The 19,867-nt window shown below is 39.5% G+C and overlaps 1 pseudogene; it reads left to right on the top strand.

Moving 5' to 3' along the window:
- Window positions 1-7,506: 7,506 nt before the first annotated feature.
- LOC104656394 lies at window positions 7,507-19,000 on the top strand (annotated as a pseudogene).
- Window positions 19,001-19,867: the final 867 nt, after the last annotated feature.

The following is a 19,867-nucleotide window of genomic DNA, read 5'->3' as shown; positions in this document are numbered from 1 at the left end:
AGCAAATGATGTGCACAGACATCTCTCAAAAGAAGGCATACAAATGGCCAACAGATACAAGAAAAAAATGTTCAACATCACAAATCATCAGGAAAATGCAAATCCAAACCACAATGAGATATCATCTCACCCCAGCGGATGGTTATTAACAAAAAGACAAAAACTAACAAATGCTGGCAAGGATGCAGAGAAAAGAGAACTCTTCCATACTGTTGGTGGGAATGCAAACTGGAAAACCACTAAGGAGAACAGTATGGAAGTTCCTGAAAAAACTACAAATAGAATTACCAGATGATCTAGCAATTCTGCTACTGGGAATCTATCCAAGGAAAGGAAATCATTATATGGAAGAGACATCTGCACCCTCATGTTTATTGCAGCACTATTCACAATAGCCAAGATATGGAATCAGCCTAGGTGTCCAACAACAGATGAATTGATAAAGAAAATGTGATATATATACCCAACGGAATATCATTCAGCCATAAAAAAGAATGAAATCATGTCATTCACAGCAACATGGATGGAACTGGATGACATTATGCTAAGTGAAGTAAACCAGGCACAGAAAGTTAAACACCACATGTTCTCACTCATATGTGGAAGCTGAAAATAGTTGATCTCAAAGAAATAAAAAGTAGAACAGAGGATACTGGAGGCTGGGAAGGGTAGGAGGAAGGGGGTGATAGGCAAGGATTTGTTAAATGATACAAAATTACAGCTAGCTAGAAAGAATAAGTTCTAGTATTCTATACCACTGTAAAATGACTATAGTTAACAATAATTATAATTTCAAATAGCTCAAAAGAGGATAGTAAATGTTCCCAACACAAAGAAATGATAAATGTTTGAGATGATGGATATGCTAATTACCCTCAGCTGACATATGCATTAAAACGTCACTATGTACCCTGTGAATATGTAAACTATTATGTCAATTTTAAAAATGTAAATTAAAAAAGAAAAATACCATATGTTCAAATACTACTTAACTTACACTCCCAACATTGAACACAATGATAAATGCATATATTGTTCCTTAATATTTACTAGTTTCAATAGAAAGAAATATATATACAGTTCAATAAAAGCCTAGATTTTAAAAATGGTAAATTAAGGGATATATATATTTTTTTTTCAAATACTGAAGGAGCTTTTTAGAGATTTTTTATAAATAGCTATGTAGCTAAACCCATTTTCAAAAGATTCGTAAATAATGTAGATTATACATAACTAGTTTTACCATAAGTATAATTGACATTTTGAATATGCAAATGATGACTCTGAATTGACAGTGATGCTAGGTAGTGTGTGCCCATTGGATGTGACTTTCAAGGTCAAGATACTTACAGATTAAAAGGAGCTTCCTGATATTTTGAGGACTAAGAAAGGAAAGTTACTCAGTGACAGAAAGAGTTGCAAAGGCTTCTGAAGTTAGGAGCTGCCCAGAGCTCAGTTTCATCATAGCCCACAGTTTGGAGCTCTTAAAATAGGAATCCATTTTTAAGTGACATTCATCTCAGGAATATATGTGCTATAAAAAGCAAATTATACTAGGACTTGCAATGTAAAATATATGATTTCAAGGTGTATTAAAGGCACATCATGTTCCAAAATTGTGCTAGAGAAGGAAAATGTAAGGAGATACGGTCTTATTTAAAGACTATTTGATGGAGTGGGGGTTATTCTAGGCATTTGTGGGAATGTCAATTGATTTTAAAAACAGTAAGCCTTAAGCATAAAGATTCACAAATCTTATAGAAAGCAACAGAGTTTCCTTGTTGGATAGAGATGTTTCAGAAATCCTAATTACAGCATGGTGGAGGCTGACTGCTATTTTCTGACATCTCTACAGGTCAGGAAAGCCACAAAACCTCTCTGTAAAATATTGACATACTTTTTTCAAAGCTTTCTCTAGGGAACCTTTTTCTAAAGACTTCTTGTAATCAAGAGGCAATGTGATATACTAGAAGAAGCCAGGCTTATGTGTCTAAAGATCTAGTTGTGCAGCCTTGGAAAAGTCAAAATGTTTTTTAATCTGAGATTTCCTCTTCTGTAAACAGAAGTATCAAAATCTGACTTATCTGCTTTGTGATATTGTACGCATCACACTTAATGGCTTCATCTCTGCCCATTATGAAATATTGAACTTCCTCAAATTTCCAACCTCATCTTTCTTATCTCCTCATCTCATAATTTCCTGGAGTAATTCCATTCATTCCTATGGTTCAAATATCACCTATTGATATGTTAATTTTAAGTTAATTACCTTAAGTACTGAATTGCTGAAAAAACTTACAAAAGACTCAAATCATTTATGGTTAGAAAACAGCTTTGTTAGAGGTGAAGTGTACATTACAGCAATAGCAGGAGAAGGGTATGTATTTAAAGGGATCCAGAGATCTCTGGAGCAGGCTCATGTGCCATCTCATCACTGTGTTGCACAAGATGCACATTGCCACCAGATCTTGAACCACCACCAACATATGTAGGAAGCCTCTCGGTACCAAGAAGACCAAAGTCTGCTACTTTTATGAGATGATCTTGTAGATGGTCCACCTATGTGACCAACCTGAATCACTGAAACCTCCTAGGCTCTGCTGAAACCAGGTGAAATTATTTTTATTATTTTATTAATATATTCCAATGATTATTTCTAGACAATGTTGGTAAGCTAGTACTTCCTGCTCCAAAACATTTCATGGACTCATGGTTATAGAACATCATTTATCTTTAATAAATATACTTCTTCATAGCATTGGCCAATGTTCAATACCATGCCCCAGGAAGCTCTGGAGATAAACATACAGTCAATCCGTACTGCATGAGATTAGCTCATGCTAGACAATTGACAGCTGCCAAATGTACATGTCTAGGTCTGACTTGGGTCCTATATCTTTAATAGATTAACATCTCCACTTGAAGATCTCACAGGAAAACTAAAACTCAGCCAGGCAAAATAAATTTATCTCCCTAAAATGTCCTTCTCCTGTTTGTCTACCTAATAAAGGCATAACTTTTTTAGCCTAAAATCTGAATGTCATCCTGCATTCTGCCATTTTCTCACCCTCTATAATCCAATCAGTCAATAGATTCCGAGAAGATACTTTTTCAATTTTCCTGATGACCTGATTTATCAAAGTTATTTCTTTTGATTATTTACCATTAGCTGCCTTCTTATTTCTTATTAGGACACTTTCCAAACATATACAAAAGTTATAGTATAACAAACCTCCATATATTCATCACCAAATGTCAACAATTATCCTCATTTTAACAATCTTGTGTCATATGTTTCTATTAATACATATTTTTTGGCTAAAGCATTTCAAAGCAAGTCCTAGATATAAGATTATTTCAAACAAAAATAATTCGGCATGTGTTTCTAATATATATACCTATTTTCCCTTTAACATAATCATAATACCAGTAAGTAAACTGGTTTTAATGAACTGGAGAAGAATCTGGGGCAGAGAAAGGAATAAGATTATTACTTATCATGTGCTAAGCATTCAATGTTATTATTAATTTTTCATTTCAAGAATGTATTTCACTCAAACATATTCCCCTAGAGCATATCTTCAAACTTATTTTTGTTAAGGCTAAATTCAGTAAACATTTTTTTCATAAAGTGTTATTATTCAAATAATGAACTCACTTTTCTACCTTTCTATTTCTTTATTCTCTTTGTTTTTCTTTATCAAAGATCTTCTCAACTTTATCTTCCAACCCTTCTATTTGAGCTTAATTTTTATTTTGGTTATACTATTTTTAGTTCAATAGCACTTTTCTTAATTTTTCTGATTTTTTCCTGTTTGTTTTTGCTTTGAAGATACAATAAGAGATTAATTCAAAAATGAAATTTAAAATCAGATTTCAAAATATGCAAACACCTCAGGACAGCCAGCTTACTAACTTTTATCCATTTGGAATCACTATATCACATATAATCCTCCAGTTTTATAGAGGATGTCTTTTCCACTCACACCCTTCCTTGCCAGTCATATTTTAAAATCATAATATCTAATAAACAAAAATGATATAATTGGTAACCCTATCCAATTGCCCATTTGTCCAGTAATCTATCACCCTTAGCTTCTTGTTTTCTACTCAACAAGAGCACTCAGTTCACTTCATTCCGGTAGTTTTTTAGAAGAAAGTTTCAGTTTGTATTTTTGTATGTCTTCTAGTCATTCAATAGCAAAGGTGAAATAAAGATAGAGTTGTCAGAAGTCACAAAGACAGTGATAACAATTATATCTAAAGACCGAACTTAAAATTGCTTTTTTGTTTTGGTCCAGTTATTTCCAGGTAGCTTTGCCATCTACCTATAATGTGTGTTGGTTGCATGTTTCTGTGTGTTATGCATCAATTGACACTGAAGTTGAAAACTATAAAAAAGTATACATTTAGAAATAGAAATCAACAGTGTAAAAATAGAGGGAATAAAAAGCAATGAAAGCGGTTGAGATTATTTAGGAAAATCAAGTAGAATGAGAAGACCATGGACAGACAGAAGCCTGGAGACCCCAACATCAAAGAGCACACAAAGATGGGGGAGCCAGTGAGGAAGCGTGTTCCCCACTCACACCCAGTTTGCAAAAGCTCCATATTCTGTTTCTAAGTCCACGAGTCCTAGTCTTCATCTGACATTAACATTATCTGGGCTGCTCTAGCCACCAAAAAAAAAAAAAGAGAACATTTTTCTCATTTCCTATTTGCATGCAAAATAAATTGTATCCCCAGCTTAGTTATGGCAACTCTTCAAGACACAAAATTAACAACCACATGTAACGCAATCTTTTTGTTCTTGATATGACCTCCCTATCCAACCAGAAGTATCGATATTTATTATTAACCCAAAACTTGCCTTACTAGCTATGATTTTTTAAAAACCTGTCATTCATTAGTTCGTTACCATATGTAAAGCAAAACTGGTCTTTTGGCATCAATAATCAAAGAGCTACATCTCTTTCTTTTTGATTTTTTAAATTTAATTCTTAATATATATACCCACATATACATGCATAACTTTGCATAAATGGGAATACATATGTGGCTTTTTGCGAATATGTGCATGTGGTATGTGGTATAAGGCCTAAAATTTAGGCCCAACATTATGTGATGCGTTGACATTTGGGGGAAATTAAGAGAGCCTCAAATGGCCTCACCACAAGTCCCCTCCCGACTCTGGTCCCACCGATAAAATGTACTAGCCAAACAACCCTCTTTACGGTGGAGATCAGGAAGATACCCCTGCTTATTCCTGCCTGTCCTAGAGTTTCAGTTTCCTGCTAGCCTGCAGAATTATTCAAATAAACCAATTCTATCTCTCATAAAAACCAGCGCCGCCCCACCCTCAAAGGCTTTTCCCACAGCCCCTGGTTCTTCACTCTGTTTCTTAGTACAGCACCTGTGTAGCCCTGCATGGCACAATGTTTTCTTCCCCTGGGCTATGAGTATGAATGACTAATAAACCTCTGTCCATTGCTGAGTGTTGTTGTGTTCAGCCCTCTTGATAACCATAGGGCAGGAATCCTTCTTTCTCAAATGAAGTGAGTAGAAGATGATAAAAATATTACAGTCTTTTTGAAAAGTCTTTTTAAGGACATCCTGCCCACAGCACAGATACTACAGAGGGGTCTAAAACAAGCACGTTTTTCAATGATTTCCTTAATATCTGACTTCTTTCAGCCAAGTTCCAGTGATGCTGATATCCTCATATCTTTCCTAAAGTGAGGCTCAAGTATCAATAAACAATGCTTTTACCCCAATTTATGCCCCGAACTCTAGTTGTTATCTGACTTCCCCCCACATTTTCTGGGTCCTCTACTATATTGGACTACAAACTACAAATCCAGTTAAAAGTCAAAAATAAAACCCAATGTCTGAATGACAATCCACGTTTAAAAAGCATACTAAAAATTGAAAAAATTTCCATATTTATTATCTTAAACAATCCTTAAAACAACTTTAAATTTATGATTTCTCTTTATTTTACAACTAAGGAAATTGACACGTTACTCCATAAAAGTTAAAACTGAGATTCAAGGGCTAGTCATTTAAACATAAATACCAGTCTCTATCAACCATGCCACACTACCATTACCTGAATTTGGGATTGTAGAGCCATATTTTTTATACCCTGGCAGGCATTTGAGGATTGCCCAGATGAAAAGAGAGAATTAATTTCTGAAGTAAGTTACATCAGCAGACTCAACTAATGAAATAGGTTGATTTTCACCTTTTACACTATTTGCCCAAAAGTTCTCAACATGACTGCACAGTAGAATCACCTGAAGCTCTTTTTAAATCCTGATTCTCAGGCCATACTACAAACCTATTAAATCAGAAATTTTGAGATGCACCTTGCTAGCAGTAATGTTTAAAGTTCCTCAGGTGGTACCAATGGGCAACTAAGGTTGAGAGTCACTGTTGTAGGTGGTAAAAGCTTCAGGTCTTGGCCCTTTTTCCTCTCACATTCTTAGTTTCTGAAATCAAGAAGACTCTGGTTGGTTCAACTGAAAGGAGAACGAAGGGTCGGGCCCAGTGACTCACACCTGCAATCCCAGCACTTTGGGAGGCCAAGGTGGGCAGATTACGAGGTCAAGAGATCGAGACCATCCTGGTCAACATGGTGAAACCCCGTCTCTACTAAAAATACAAAATTTAGCTGGGCATGGAGGCGCGCACCTGTAATCCCAGCTACTCCGGAGCCTGAGGCAGGAGAATCACTTGAACCCAGAAGGTGGAGGTTGCAGTGAGCCGAGATCACGCCACTGTAATCCAGTCTGGTGACAGAACGAAAGTCCATCTGTCAGAGAAGAAGAGGGAGAGAGAGAAGCAGAAGCAGAAGCAGAAGCGGAAGCGGAAGAAGAAGGAGGAAGAGGAGGAGGAGGAGGAGGAGAAGGAGGAGGAGGAGAAGGAGGAGGAGGAGAAGGAGGAGGAGGAGAAGGAGGAGGAGGAGAAGGAGGAGGAGGAGGAGGAGGAGGAGGAGGAGGAGGAGGAGAAGGAGAAGAAGAAGAAGAAGAAGAAGAAGAAGAAGAAGAAGAAGAAGAAGAAGAAGAAGAAGAAAGAAGAAAGAAGAAAGAAGAAAGAAGAAAGAAGAAAGAAGGAAGAAGGAAGAAGGAAGAAGGAAGAAGGAAGAAGAAGAAGAGAAGAAGAAGAAGAAGAAGAAGAAAAAGAAGAAGAAGAAGAAAAAGAAGAAGAAGCAAAAGCCAGAGAAAGAAAGAAGAAAGAAAGAAAGAAAGAAAGAAAGAAAGAAAGAAAGAAAGAAAGAGAGAAAGAGAGAAAGAGAGAAAGAGAGAAGAGAGAAGAGAGAAGAGAGAAGAGAGAAGAGAGAAGAGAGGAGGAGAGAGAGGAGGGAGGGAGGGAGGAAGGAAGGAAGGAAGGAAGGAAGGAAGGAAGGAAGGAAGGAAGGAAGGAAGGAGAAGGAACAGGAATGAGTCCAGGACTGCTCAAGCACGGGCAGATGTTCCTGCCTGGCTTCAACAGGAAAATGCACATATGACCTTTCACAGGGCTCTTCTTTTCCATTCCTACAAACATCCCACCCAGAGGAGAACGACTGTCAAAAATCATTCTACAGTGACAGGGTTCATTTTCAGGGGATTAACAAAGCAGCCAGACCTCCAGCTCTTTCACTTCCTCCTCTTCCTCGATATCCATATGGTCACCATGGTGGGGAACCTGGGCATGATCATTCTAATTTGTCTGAACTCTCAGCTTCACACTCCCATGTACTACTTCCTCAGCAATCTGTCATTCTTGGATCTCTGCTACTCTTCCATTACTAACCCTAAGATGCTGGTGAACTTTGTGTCAAAGAAAAACATTATCTTTCATGCAGGGTACACGTCATAGTTCTACTTTTTCCTGGTTTTTGTCATTGCTGTTACGTGCTGATGGTGAAGGCCTGTGACTACTATGTTGCCATCTGCTGCCCTTTGCTTTGCAAGATCATCATTTCTCATGCTACCTGCTCCCTGCTGGTGGCTGTGGTCTACACCATGGGACTCATTGTCTCCACAATAGAGACTGGCCTCATATTAAAACTGCCCTATTGTGAACTCCTCACCAGTCACAACTTCTGTGACATCCTCCCTCTCATGAAGCTCTCCTGATCTAGTACCTATGATGTTGAGATGGCAGTCTTCTTTTTTGCTAGATTCAACCTCAGAATCATGATCTTAACAGTTCCTGTTTCTTACACCTTCATTCTCTCCAGCATCCTCCACATCAGCACCACTGAGGGCAGGTCCAAATTCTTCAGCACCTGCAGCTTCCACCTTGCAGCTATGGAGATGTTCCATGGATAGACTGCATTCATGTACTTAAAACCCTCCACAACCAGTTCCCTGGCCCAGGAGAATGTGGCCTCTGTGCTCTATACCACAGTAATCTCCATGCTGAATCCCCTAATGTATAGCCTGAGAAACAAGGAAGTAAAAGCTGCCGTGCAGAAAACACTAAAGAGTAAGTTTTGTTGCAGATGTAATTATTTATCTTGAGTTCCCAATCAACCCAATATGATGTCAATATAGGAAAGAAGCTCTCTGAAGATTTACAAAACCATAAATGGCTTTCCTTCTAATTTTCTAGTGGTCATACTTCTAGCAGTCTTCTCAGATGCATTCCAGCTGTTCCTAAGAGTGCCCTCCAACATTGTCCCGCCTGTACCTCCAGGTGAGAATCGTTCTCATCTTAGAACCCATGTGAGTGTACACAGCCCTCATCTCCCACTGCTTCCTGTAAATTGCGGTAGAAGGAGACTTTCACAAGAAGTGCCGAAGAATTCTTCCCGTCCTATATTCAGAAAGCATACTCCTGGGAGTCCAGAAGCAAATTACTTTTTCTCAGTCCTCTCTCTTCCCTGGTTCTGACCAAATGTTCCTTAGATATACTGACCCCAGCCACCCACCCCAGTCCTCCACCATAATGAATCCTTCCTCTTCCTTCTTTCCGTTCCGTATTTCCCTATCTCCTATCATCAGTTATCTCATTTCCACTCAGTATCTTCTAGTATCTCTGTATCTCAGTATCTTTAGTATCTCATTTCCACTCAGTATCTTCAAAAACTTCCTTGAGTGATGTTAAATAAAATTTTATCCCCATATGGAAAAATGTAAATAAGATCATTGATTCTTGAATATCAAGCTAGATCACTTACTAAAATGTCTGTTTGACTTTAATCTGAAACTCTTTAGTCAAATGTCCTGTGATCCTGTAGTATTTCAACTGATAAAGGGCAAGACATTTTACAACTTTATAAGGTAACAGTTTTGCATAAATTGGTAAGTCATTATAATTTGTATAGCTCAGTAGAAGAGTTGACTCTAAAAGGAGTATGGTTGTACTGCTCTGTAGGACGCTAACCATTCGCATATCTAACAAGTAATCTTATTTCAGCATGATTTTTCTAACTACGTGCAAGTATGTGCTTGATTTTGTAGACACATATATAAAATCTTGTAGGTATGTCCCCATATCTTAAATGCTCTTAGAACTAGCTTCTTTGTCTTCCTGGTGGCTGCCTCATTAATAAATGAAATGTAATTTTGACATGTTCTAATAATGAATAAATATTTAAGAGCTGAGCTTTTTAAAATTCATAGTAATAATATGAATGGTTAACATGTATTGGATGCTTAATTCAAGCCAGATGTTACTGTTTATATGCTTTATCTCATTTAATTCTTAATGAAATAGATTCTGTTATTAACTAATTTTACAAACGAGGAAACTAAAATTTACAGAGGTAAATTGGTAATTTTCTGGTATTTACAGAAGTGGTAGCCCCAGGAAGCAATCCAAATTATCTTACTCTAGTTACCAAATTCTTAGTCAATTGGTAATCCGTTTCCTCTGAGCTTGTTGGTTTTGCCATAAACATGTACTTCAAATTTCAATAGCTCCTTAAAAATAACTTCAGATCTTTTCCTTCCACTGTCTGCCCACAACTTCCTTCCTTTCGAGATAGTTTCTTCCGTATAATCAGGGCAGGAATACACTTCACTGCAAAATTTTGTGTCTTGCATAAATAACTGTCTTCCTGCCCTCGAGGATATATTTCTACATACTGCTGCCTACCCTATCACCCTGACCCACTAAGTCCAAAACCTACAGGTTGACACCAGTGTGGCCCACATTTAAAGCAAGAGTTGACCCTTGTACTGTACTATATATTTTAAAATAAATTCATGCCATATTTTAATCAATCTTCACAATCCTGGAAGAGTGTATTATTTTTCTATTTTACATAAAAGGAAACTGGGGCATATGTAACTTCTTTAACTCAAGTAGAGATCTTTTGCCTTTAAATTTCAAAGTTCATCATCTTTTCAATATTCTACCTGGCCAAGCCTCTCCTAACTTTTCCAGAAGACTTATGGGTATAAAAGAAAATTCTAACAATGATATTGAAACATTTTGGAAAAAGATTGGGGTCACAGAAATAAAGTTTGTACTGAATGCAAGGCAGTTTGGAGGAATTAATCAGGGCCCAGAGCTAAACATCCCTGGGACAAAGAGTTCCATGAAGGGAAGCAATCCTAGCTGAGTCTTGTGTCTCCAATTTCACCCCCAAAAAACAAAATGAAGGCCTTCAATGCATTTTTTAAAAACTCAAACCAAATTCCACACCCATTCCAATTAAATGTGTGGCCTGGCCCCAGAGCACTCCCCTTCCCCACCACCTCCCACACTTCAGTAATGAGAGGACAGCATAAAACCACAGGGCTCCACTTATTCAGGGCCAGCACAGGGAGAGCATCCTGGCACCAGTCCCCGGTGAAGCCAGCATCTGCATCCTCATCCAGCGACCTACTGAAGAGCAAACCTCCCTATCATTATCAGTGTTCTGGCCCACAGCCTGGCAAGATACTGTAGTCCCTTCTTATCCCCATGGCTTTGCTTTCAGTTACCCACGGTCAACCATGGTCAGAAAATAGGTGAGTCCAGCACAGTAAGATAATTTGAGACAGAGAGACATTCACATGGCTTTTATTAAAGCATATTGTTATAATTGTTCTATTTTATTAGTTGTTGTTAGTCTTTTGCTGTGCCTTATTTACAAATTAAACTTTATTATAAGTATGTATGTATAGAAAAAAACTATTCATAGTTTCAGGCATGAAGTCTGGGAAGGTATCCCCTGCTGATAACGGAGAACTGCTGTATTTGGAGAATTGTCTTGTGCTCTTAGCACTGATCTTCCTGAGACTGGAATTGCAAACATCTTCTCCCCAGAGCCAGCTGCCTGAAGCTGTTACATCCTCATTCTGCCTATCCTGGGCTTGCAACCCACTGGCTCTGCACACCGCACACTCAGCAATATCACGTTCCTTACACATGCAATTGCAGAGCACACACTCTCAGGTGCCCTGCTGCCTCACCACACAGGTGCCACCTCCAGGGGCTGAGCCAGGAGTGGCCCCTGGATCTGACAGTCATGCTCATAGCAGCAGGCTTCCCCTTGTTGCTGACGCCCTGATGTCCCTAGTGGTCCACTTCTGAATTATCACCCACGGTTCGAAAAATCTGTGTCTGAAGCATGTATTTTGGAGACCAAAAAAGAAGGGACCAAACAAACTGTGAGAAAGTTAACATGAATTATTATCATCTCCATAATATTCAATGGAAGACCTAGAAATAAGCTATTTTATCTTCAGGTTTGTTTTTTATTACCTTGAAAAATAACATTTTAAATCATATGAATCTTGGAATTTGGGCCACAATAATCCTTTCAGGGCTCAGAGCTTCAAAAGTTCTTAAGCGAAGCATTATTCTCTTGAGTGGCTTTCTGTTCCCTACCTCCAAAGCTCTAATTACACATGACTGGTGCCCAGCACTGCCTGGCACACAGTATGTGCTGGATAAATGTGGCTTCTGTTTCTGCTCTACTTTCCTTTCCATCTCCTTATAAACCCCATCCAAACCATTATTACATGTATAATTTGGAGCTCTCAACTACATCCACTACAAAATCTTACTACAGAGAAAGTGGCGGAGCACAGATGATTCTCAGAGCAGTGAAACTACTCTGTGTGATACACTAATGGTGGATACATGTCATCATATGTTTGTCCAAACCCACAGAATGTACTATAGGCAGGGAGCCCTGTTGTAAATTACAGATACTGGGTGGTAATGTGGTGTCAGTGCAGCTTCATCAATTTCGTGACAAATGTACCACTCTGCTGGGGAATGATGATAGTGGGGGAGGCTGTGCATGTGTTGGGGTAGGGGCTATGTGGGAACTCTCTGTACTTCCCTCTCAGTTTAGCTGTGACCTAAAACTGCTCTGAAAAAGAACAAACTCTTAAAAAAGAGAGAGAGAGAATGTGAAACAACAGCGAGCTGGGAGACCTGGCCCTCTTTTTCCTTGTGATGTGATTTGCATACTAAATTATCCATGGAGGGAGCCCCAATCTCATGTCATCTGTTTTTTCACCACAAAATGAGGAATGCTTCAGCTCCTGTAGTTTCTCCTTGTGGGAAATGATAATGGGAAACCAATCCCAAAGGCTTTCTTCCTGTTCCTTCTCCTTTCCTTCAAGACCACCTCCAGCCTGCATCTAGGCTCAAAATCCAGGCCATAAATCCTCTAAAAGATGTCACCTATCCCAGGTTAGATATCAACATCAAAACTATAACAGCCTGATGCCAAAATGCAGGTTAGTTGATGCCATCCACGGCTGGCCTGTCTGGTTCAGTAGCTGTGTGGAAGGAGAACTCCCAGAGCAGAATCCAGAGTCAGTGCATTTGACTGGCCTGGGGCAGATGGACAGAGTGCTGTTCCATTCCTTCCATGGCTCAGCAGGGCCCCGCCAGAAAACCTGGGCACAGGAAGTGGCAGACAGTGCCTGCCAGATGCAAAAGTTTCTAAAGAAGTGAAGTATGGTCTCCAGAAAATTCCTTATTGGTTGTGTTGCAGCTCTCATTCTCCATTCCTGCAGATCACTGATGGAAAAGAGTGTTCCTGTTCCAGAGCTTCCTATCAGGAGTTCTTTCCCAGTAACTTCAGCAACAGGCAGGCTGCCTTCATGGTCATCCCAGGTAGGAACTTCCCAGTGACCACAAACATGATGAGACTGGTCAAGACAAGATAAGTTCTGGTCTCCCACATTAGATCAGCAGTCTCAAGATTCTCATGCCATTAGATAGACAGCAACAGAACGTAACATTCTCTGCTTCATTTGAATTTCTTTTATTCATCTTGTAATCTTTCTTCAAATGCTCAATGATCCCTAAATGTTTTCTCAAAACTAAGAATATCCTTAGTTTTCTCTAATTTCTCCTTCTGGGAAATGACTATAGACATTGATAGCCACTCAGTGGGCTTGTGTCATGCATGGAAACAAGGATGTCACTCATCGTGGTTCATGTGGGCTATTTTTTGGAGGAACACCAATTTCAGCATCTCTAGGTCTTTCCTTATAGGCTGGTAAGTCTCCCCAGAAAGGAGACCACAGTCTCCTAATTTATGGAGTAGAGATAAAGTGGCCTTAATAATGATGCCAGCCATATTAAGAGAGTTCTGTGATTAACTCCAAGAGTTTCACATAATCCCTGTCTTTTGAGCTCAGTCCTCTTACCCTAAACTGTGCCTTGTATCCAGAGTCCAGGGGCCCTAAAGAGTAAATTTTCAAACTCCCTAAAGAGTAAATTTTAAGACTTCTGCCAGGCTTGGGAAGGGCAGAAAAATTGCAAAACTGTTTCTATGAGAAGGGAGGAAAAAGAAAAAAGAAAAAACATGTGATAATATTTCCACAACTTTTCTGGAATGTTAGCTGTAAGTAGCAAGTTACTGAAAGTCTCTAAGCATCAGTTACTCTGTCTGTTAAATGGGAAAAGAGAACTTACCTGTCACTGGTGTGCAACTCAAGAAGTGGCTCCCTTTTATGTTCTTACCTATTATATAGTACCTCAAAAATAAATTTTACTAAATTGAATTTCAAATATAAAACTTCATATTTCCTTTAGAGAGGAAGGAAATCAACTGAAAAGAAGTGTCTGACACTAAGAAAAGTGCTTTCCATAAATTACATACATTCATGTAACAGCCATATGAGACTGGCATTATTCCTATTTTACAAGGACCTAAACTGAGTTTAGGTAAAATAATTAGCTCCAATACATCTGGTTAGTAAAACAGCAGAGCTACAAACTCATGCCTACTATATCTGAGAAAAGTATGCTATTATCAGTATACCAGGCTGAAATATAACCAAACTTATAACAGATTAAAAATTATAACTGATTAGTAGGTTGTGGTTATAACAAGGTGGGATCCAGGCAATAATTAGTTCTCTTGTTCTCAGATAAATTAAGATGATACAGCAATATCATTCAGTGCAAAAATACAGGTTTTAAGGCCAGTCCAAGCTGCTTCAAACTCTAACTCCCTCATTTACTGTGAGAACAATGATGAACTCTGCTAGGTAGTAGGATTTCTTATGCAAAGTCAAAGGCATTGGCAGTGTCAGTGTCCCAAGGGAGACATAGACTCTCAAACAAAAGCCAACACTGAGAAAGATAGCCCTACATAGATTGAGGAGGGAAAACCGAGCCTCCCTGTGTACCTGGACTTTGAGACAGACATACTCAAGTGAGACTTTAAATATTAATTCCACATGATGGAAGCAGCCACCATAGAACACATGACCCAGCCTCAGCCACTTGGTTGCTTCCACTCAAGACCATGTCTCTGAAGAAAAGTAGAGTTCATAATGGAGAAGGCAGAGGCAACATGTTCCAGCAACAGCTCTGGAGTGTGGTGAGATTTGGGGGTGGGGCTGCTGCCAGCAGTGCTCAGCTGCCTGTGGAGGTGGTGTTGGTAGTGCCCGTCAGCATCCTGACAGTTTCTGCGGTGTGACTTGGCTGTGTTTCCAGCTGTCTGCCTTCTGAATCCTGCCTGTTCTCAAACCTAGCTCTTTCCAATAGCCCATTTCCTTCCAATACACTCCCATCTTGTGCGACTTAACCAGCATCATATACAGTTGTTTGCACCTAAGAACCCTGACTGGTTACAGTGGAAGCTGGCCTGGCACAGGGCTGAGGAAGGGGTGGGAGGATGCCAGTGTCCAGGCTGTGCAGCAGCTCTCTCGTGCCCCAGGGGTTTCCCTTAAACCCCATATGCCATCGCCTTAGCGATGGGGTGACAGACCGTCCTTTTGCTTCCCACACACAAAAAACAACTGTGCTCTGTTTGGATGTATTTAAACCTTCCAGGATGCTTGTGATAGAGTTTGAGGAAAAAAATGGATTAAAAGATCAAATTCTAAAGATGGCCATTCTTCATCTGCTCACACCTAAAATTCTTTGTGGGATTCTTAAGCTCTTTATCATTGTAAGATATGCACACATATACTCCTGCACTCTAGAGTGTATATAATGCAGGAATACAATGTAGGAACAAAAAAGGTAAAATGCAGGAATTTCAAGTGTCCAGATCAATGTCTATCCAGCTCAAGATACAGAATATTTCCAATACATCAGAAGATTCCTTCATCCCCTTCCCAGTCTTTTCTATCTTCTATCACATACAGTTACTTTTCCCTGTCCTTGAACTTTAAATAAATGGAGCCATTTAATACATAGTTTTTTATGCCTGGCTCCTTATGTCCGTGAGCATCATCCATGTTGGGTGATGCAGTAGATCATTCCTTCTTATTGCTGCACCTACACTAAGTGTAAATATGTCATTTATTTATCCATCTGCTGTTGACAACAATGGGTATTTCCTAAAAGAGTAAGTCTTTATCGAAGCATAAGGGAAAAGAGCTAATGCATGTTTGGTTTAATACGTACGTAATGGATTAATAGCTGCAGCAAACCACCTGGACACACATTTACCTATGTAAAAAACCTGCACATCCTGCACACGAACTGATATATATATATATATCAGTTGAACATTTTCTGGACAGTTTTGTAAAATAATAGCCATCAGTTAATCCACTAAATTTGTTATTGCTTATTAAATCTAATGACGTAGTTATTAATTTAATGTTTAATTAAAATGAAAGTAGTTGGCATTTAGATTTTAAATGGTCTATGTTATGACAAAGATTTGTTTTTCATTGGCTATGTTTTACAGGTTAATGGCTATTGAGGTGCCTCATGTAATCAATACAGGGAGTAGTTTATTGTCCATTTTATAAAATTGGAGATCTGATTTTAATTATAAAATAATTATTGCTTATTGTATATGATATATCTTTTTACTTTTTGACAGATCATTGATATATTTTTATTTGACACTAAATTTCCCCTCAGACACCATGTCTCATTATAGCATTGTTACTATAGAAATACACAGTCAGGTTTATGTTATGCTGGGAACATACTGCTATGAGTCCTGAATGATGAGTGGAAGCTGACCAGTAGAGGAGAGGGCAGACCTTTCCAGGCAGATGAATGACCAGAGTCCCAAACCCTACATATTTGGGGAAAACGAAGTGATATTAGGAGATGAATCACTGAGTGTATAAAGAGGTCGATAGAATATTTGGGGGAGAGGAATGGTAACGGGGACAATCAGTCCCCATTCAGCACTCTGAGGGTAGAACTAATGGAGAAATAAGATACAGCAGTCGGAAGGAGATCGAAAGAGGAGATTTAATGTGGATAAAAGTTGATTGGAAGGCAGGCTGGATCTGCAGCTAATAGAATTCTCTAATGCCTTCTAACGCCACAGAGTAATTTTTACAAACCCAGCTATGATCACTTCCCTACAAATTGGGCAAGAGCACATCACATGCTCAGTTTGGTCTCCCAGTCCAGCAGTCTGGAGCATAACAACCCCTTTAGAAAGAGTGAGGAAGGAAATGTGAGCAAGAAAGAATTATTTTCATTCTATGTTCCCCTAGGGCATGCAAAGATAGGTTTCCAGTCAAAGAGGAATGGAATCAACTGCTTTAAACCAAAGATCAGCCCCTTCGCAGGATTTATTTGCACAAAGTCATATTTCCTCTATGGACCAACATAGAAACATGAATCTCACGTACATGCATAGCCACAAGTAAAAACTTGTTCCCAACATTCTATAAATATAACTCAAATCTCCTTGTGTTTGAGTGCAAAATATTTAATTTTTTAAAACCCCAAAGAAGTAAAAGAAGTAAACAGAAAGTTTAAAAACATAGCTTCCCCTCAATCCATCTATTTTCCTGTACTAGTCAGTGATATGAACTGCGATCTGGGAGCTCAGGATATTTGGGTATAATTTTTCTAGATAGTTTAACAAAATGTTTATCAAATCAAAAACACTTCAGAGACATCCTACCCTATTTGGGATGTCTCTGGGAGCTATATCACAAGCCTTCTTGCCCTGTAGATAACTTTGAGAAAGAGAAACACTCCTCTGAAGCAATTCAGATCATGGACAGGAAACTCTACTCCACCATTCTTTCCTTAAGCAAGCAGAGAAGAGAGATGTGTAACTGCTGATCATAATCTTCATCTTTCCTTTGAGCCTCTATCCTACAGCCTGGTAAAGTAGGTGAATATACCCACACTGGCCAGACAAGAGCTTGGAAATGGATCTTCTGGTTCCACAGCTCAGCTTTCTGGTGCAGAATCTACAGAACAGAATAAATCCATATGGTTTACAGTGTTGTCAGTGGGATGTAGGAAAATCACAGGGTTAGTACAGGGCTAGTAAAGGAGGCACCATTACAAAGTGTAGGCTGAAGTGGACAAGGAGAGAGCTGTGTGGGAGGGCCACTTGGCATGAATGTGACTCCTGGTGGATGGATGCGGTTCATAGCACTCCCACAGGAAGAGGACAGAGGCATAAATATCCTGCCTTGCTCTTTTCTTTCCTTGCATTGTTCACTAAGACAAAGAGCAAGAAAGTCTGTTAATGCAGTTCAGATCAACCAGACTCCCGGGGGACGTGCAGGATGGATAAGTGCAGAGACTGCATTTGAATGTCAGACAGAGGGCAATCAGCATAGTCAGAAACACAACCCTACAAATGAGGCCCAAATGGATAGGACAAGTAAAATGATAAAATGTAGGCCACCCAACTATCTCAGGCATATGGAACAGGAGGCCGGGAGCAGCATGAAGACATCCAAGTCCTCCAGGGGGGTGGGATCTGTTGAAAACTGCTAGTTTTCATCAGAAATGGAACAGGGCCAGGGTAAGTGGGACAGAGTCAGTAGGTTGTAGCTCTAAATGTCTGGGAAGAGCAAAGACGGAGGAAGCAAGGATACCACTAACAGCAAAACGGGCCTCTTTTCCATTCTAAGGAGAAATAATTGATTCCAATGAGCAAAACCAAACCCTTACCCAACAAATAGAAACTAAAAATATAAATAAGTTACCAAACAAAGGAAAAGCTCAAGGGACAAAAAATTCCAATGCAATGCCGTTTGGATTTGGGGAGGTGGGTTTCACTAACATCACAGCAGCAACCTAAAAACATCTGTCAGTTGGGAGCTGTACCACGTCCTTTCAGTGTTCCTCCTATGTTCCCCCATCAGATTTTTCTTTTCTTTTTTTTTTTTTTTTTTTTTTTTTTTGAGATGGAGTCTCACTCTCTCACCCAGGCTGGAATGCAGTGGTGCAATCTCAGCTTACTGCAACCTCCGCCCCCAAGGTTCAAGCAATTCTCCTGCCTCAGCCTCCCCAGTAGCTGAGATTACAGGTATACGCTACCATGCTCGGCTAATTTTTGTTGTATTTTTTAGTAGAGACAGGGTTTCGCCTTGCTGGCCAGGCTGGTCTCGAACTCCTGACCTCAAGTGATTCGCCCACCTCACCCTCCCAAAGTGCTGAGATTACAGGCATGAGCCACTGTGTCTGGCCTCTTATCAGATTTTTATGCACAACAGCTTCAAGTAAGTTTTCACAAAATTCTAACTGTTCCTGCTTCTCTTTTCCAGAGAGCTTGCCTCAGGGTGCTAAAGTGTGGTTTACCTACACAGGAGATGCAAAACTACTTGGAAATTTGCACTTGGTTGGAGGCAACCCAGAAGGAATGACCGATTAGTGGGAAGGCATAAATACTCTAGCCCCACTACCACTGACAAGGACAACTCCAGCATGTGAGCTGAACTGGATTTAGAGCTTCTAAATCATACATAACTGCTAGATATGTATTCTTTTATATCTATGGTATATTTCTTAAAATTCAGACTTCGAGCAGGAGCAAAGCCTAAAAACCCTTTAAGAGCCCAGAAAAGCAAGATGCCACCTACAAAAATAGAAAAAGGTAAGTGAAAAGTGAGAGCAAGTTCCCAGCACCCTAAAGAAAAATCTGGCTTGATTGACTGATTGCAGAATCCCTTTCCAACTCACTGGCTATGTTCCCCTCCTTTCCATACATGATCAAGTGGGATCCCCAGTTCCTTCACCAAAAGGAAAGAGATTTTGAATTAGGAATAAATCCTTTGGACAGTGTTTATATTACAATGTGTCATTTCTATATATATAGTTCTCCCAGCAAAGATGAGCTCAATTTTTCTTCTTTTTTTCTTTTTTTTGAGAGGAGTCTCTCTCTGTCACCCAGGCTGGAGTGCGGTGGCGCGATCTCCGCTCACTGCAAGCTCCGCCTCCCGGGTTCCCGCCATTCTCCTGCCTCAGCCTCCCGAGTAGCTGGGACTACAGGCGCCCGCCACCTCGCCTGGCTAATTTTTTGTATTTTTTTAGTAGAGACGGGGTTTCACCGTATTAGCCAGGATGGCCTCGATCTCCTGACCTCGTGATCCGCCCGTCTCGGCCTCCCAAAGTGCTGGAATTACAGGCGTGAGTCAATTTTTCTAAATAAAAAGTTTGGCAGTCCCTATGAAGTCCAAACTTAAAGTGCTCTTTCAGGTTTTGCTACATAGAGATACCTGTTTTCTGAGAACCCTAATCG

The sequence above is a fragment of the Rhinopithecus roxellana genome, chromosome 15, assembly GCF_007565055.1.
Source record: "Rhinopithecus roxellana isolate Shanxi Qingling chromosome 15, ASM756505v1, whole genome shotgun sequence".
NCBI classification, from domain to species: domain Eukaryota; kingdom Metazoa; phylum Chordata; class Mammalia; order Primates; family Cercopithecidae; genus Rhinopithecus; species Rhinopithecus roxellana.
Note: the sequence above shows the minus strand (reverse complement) of the source record. Positions and strands in the feature narration are given on the sequence as shown.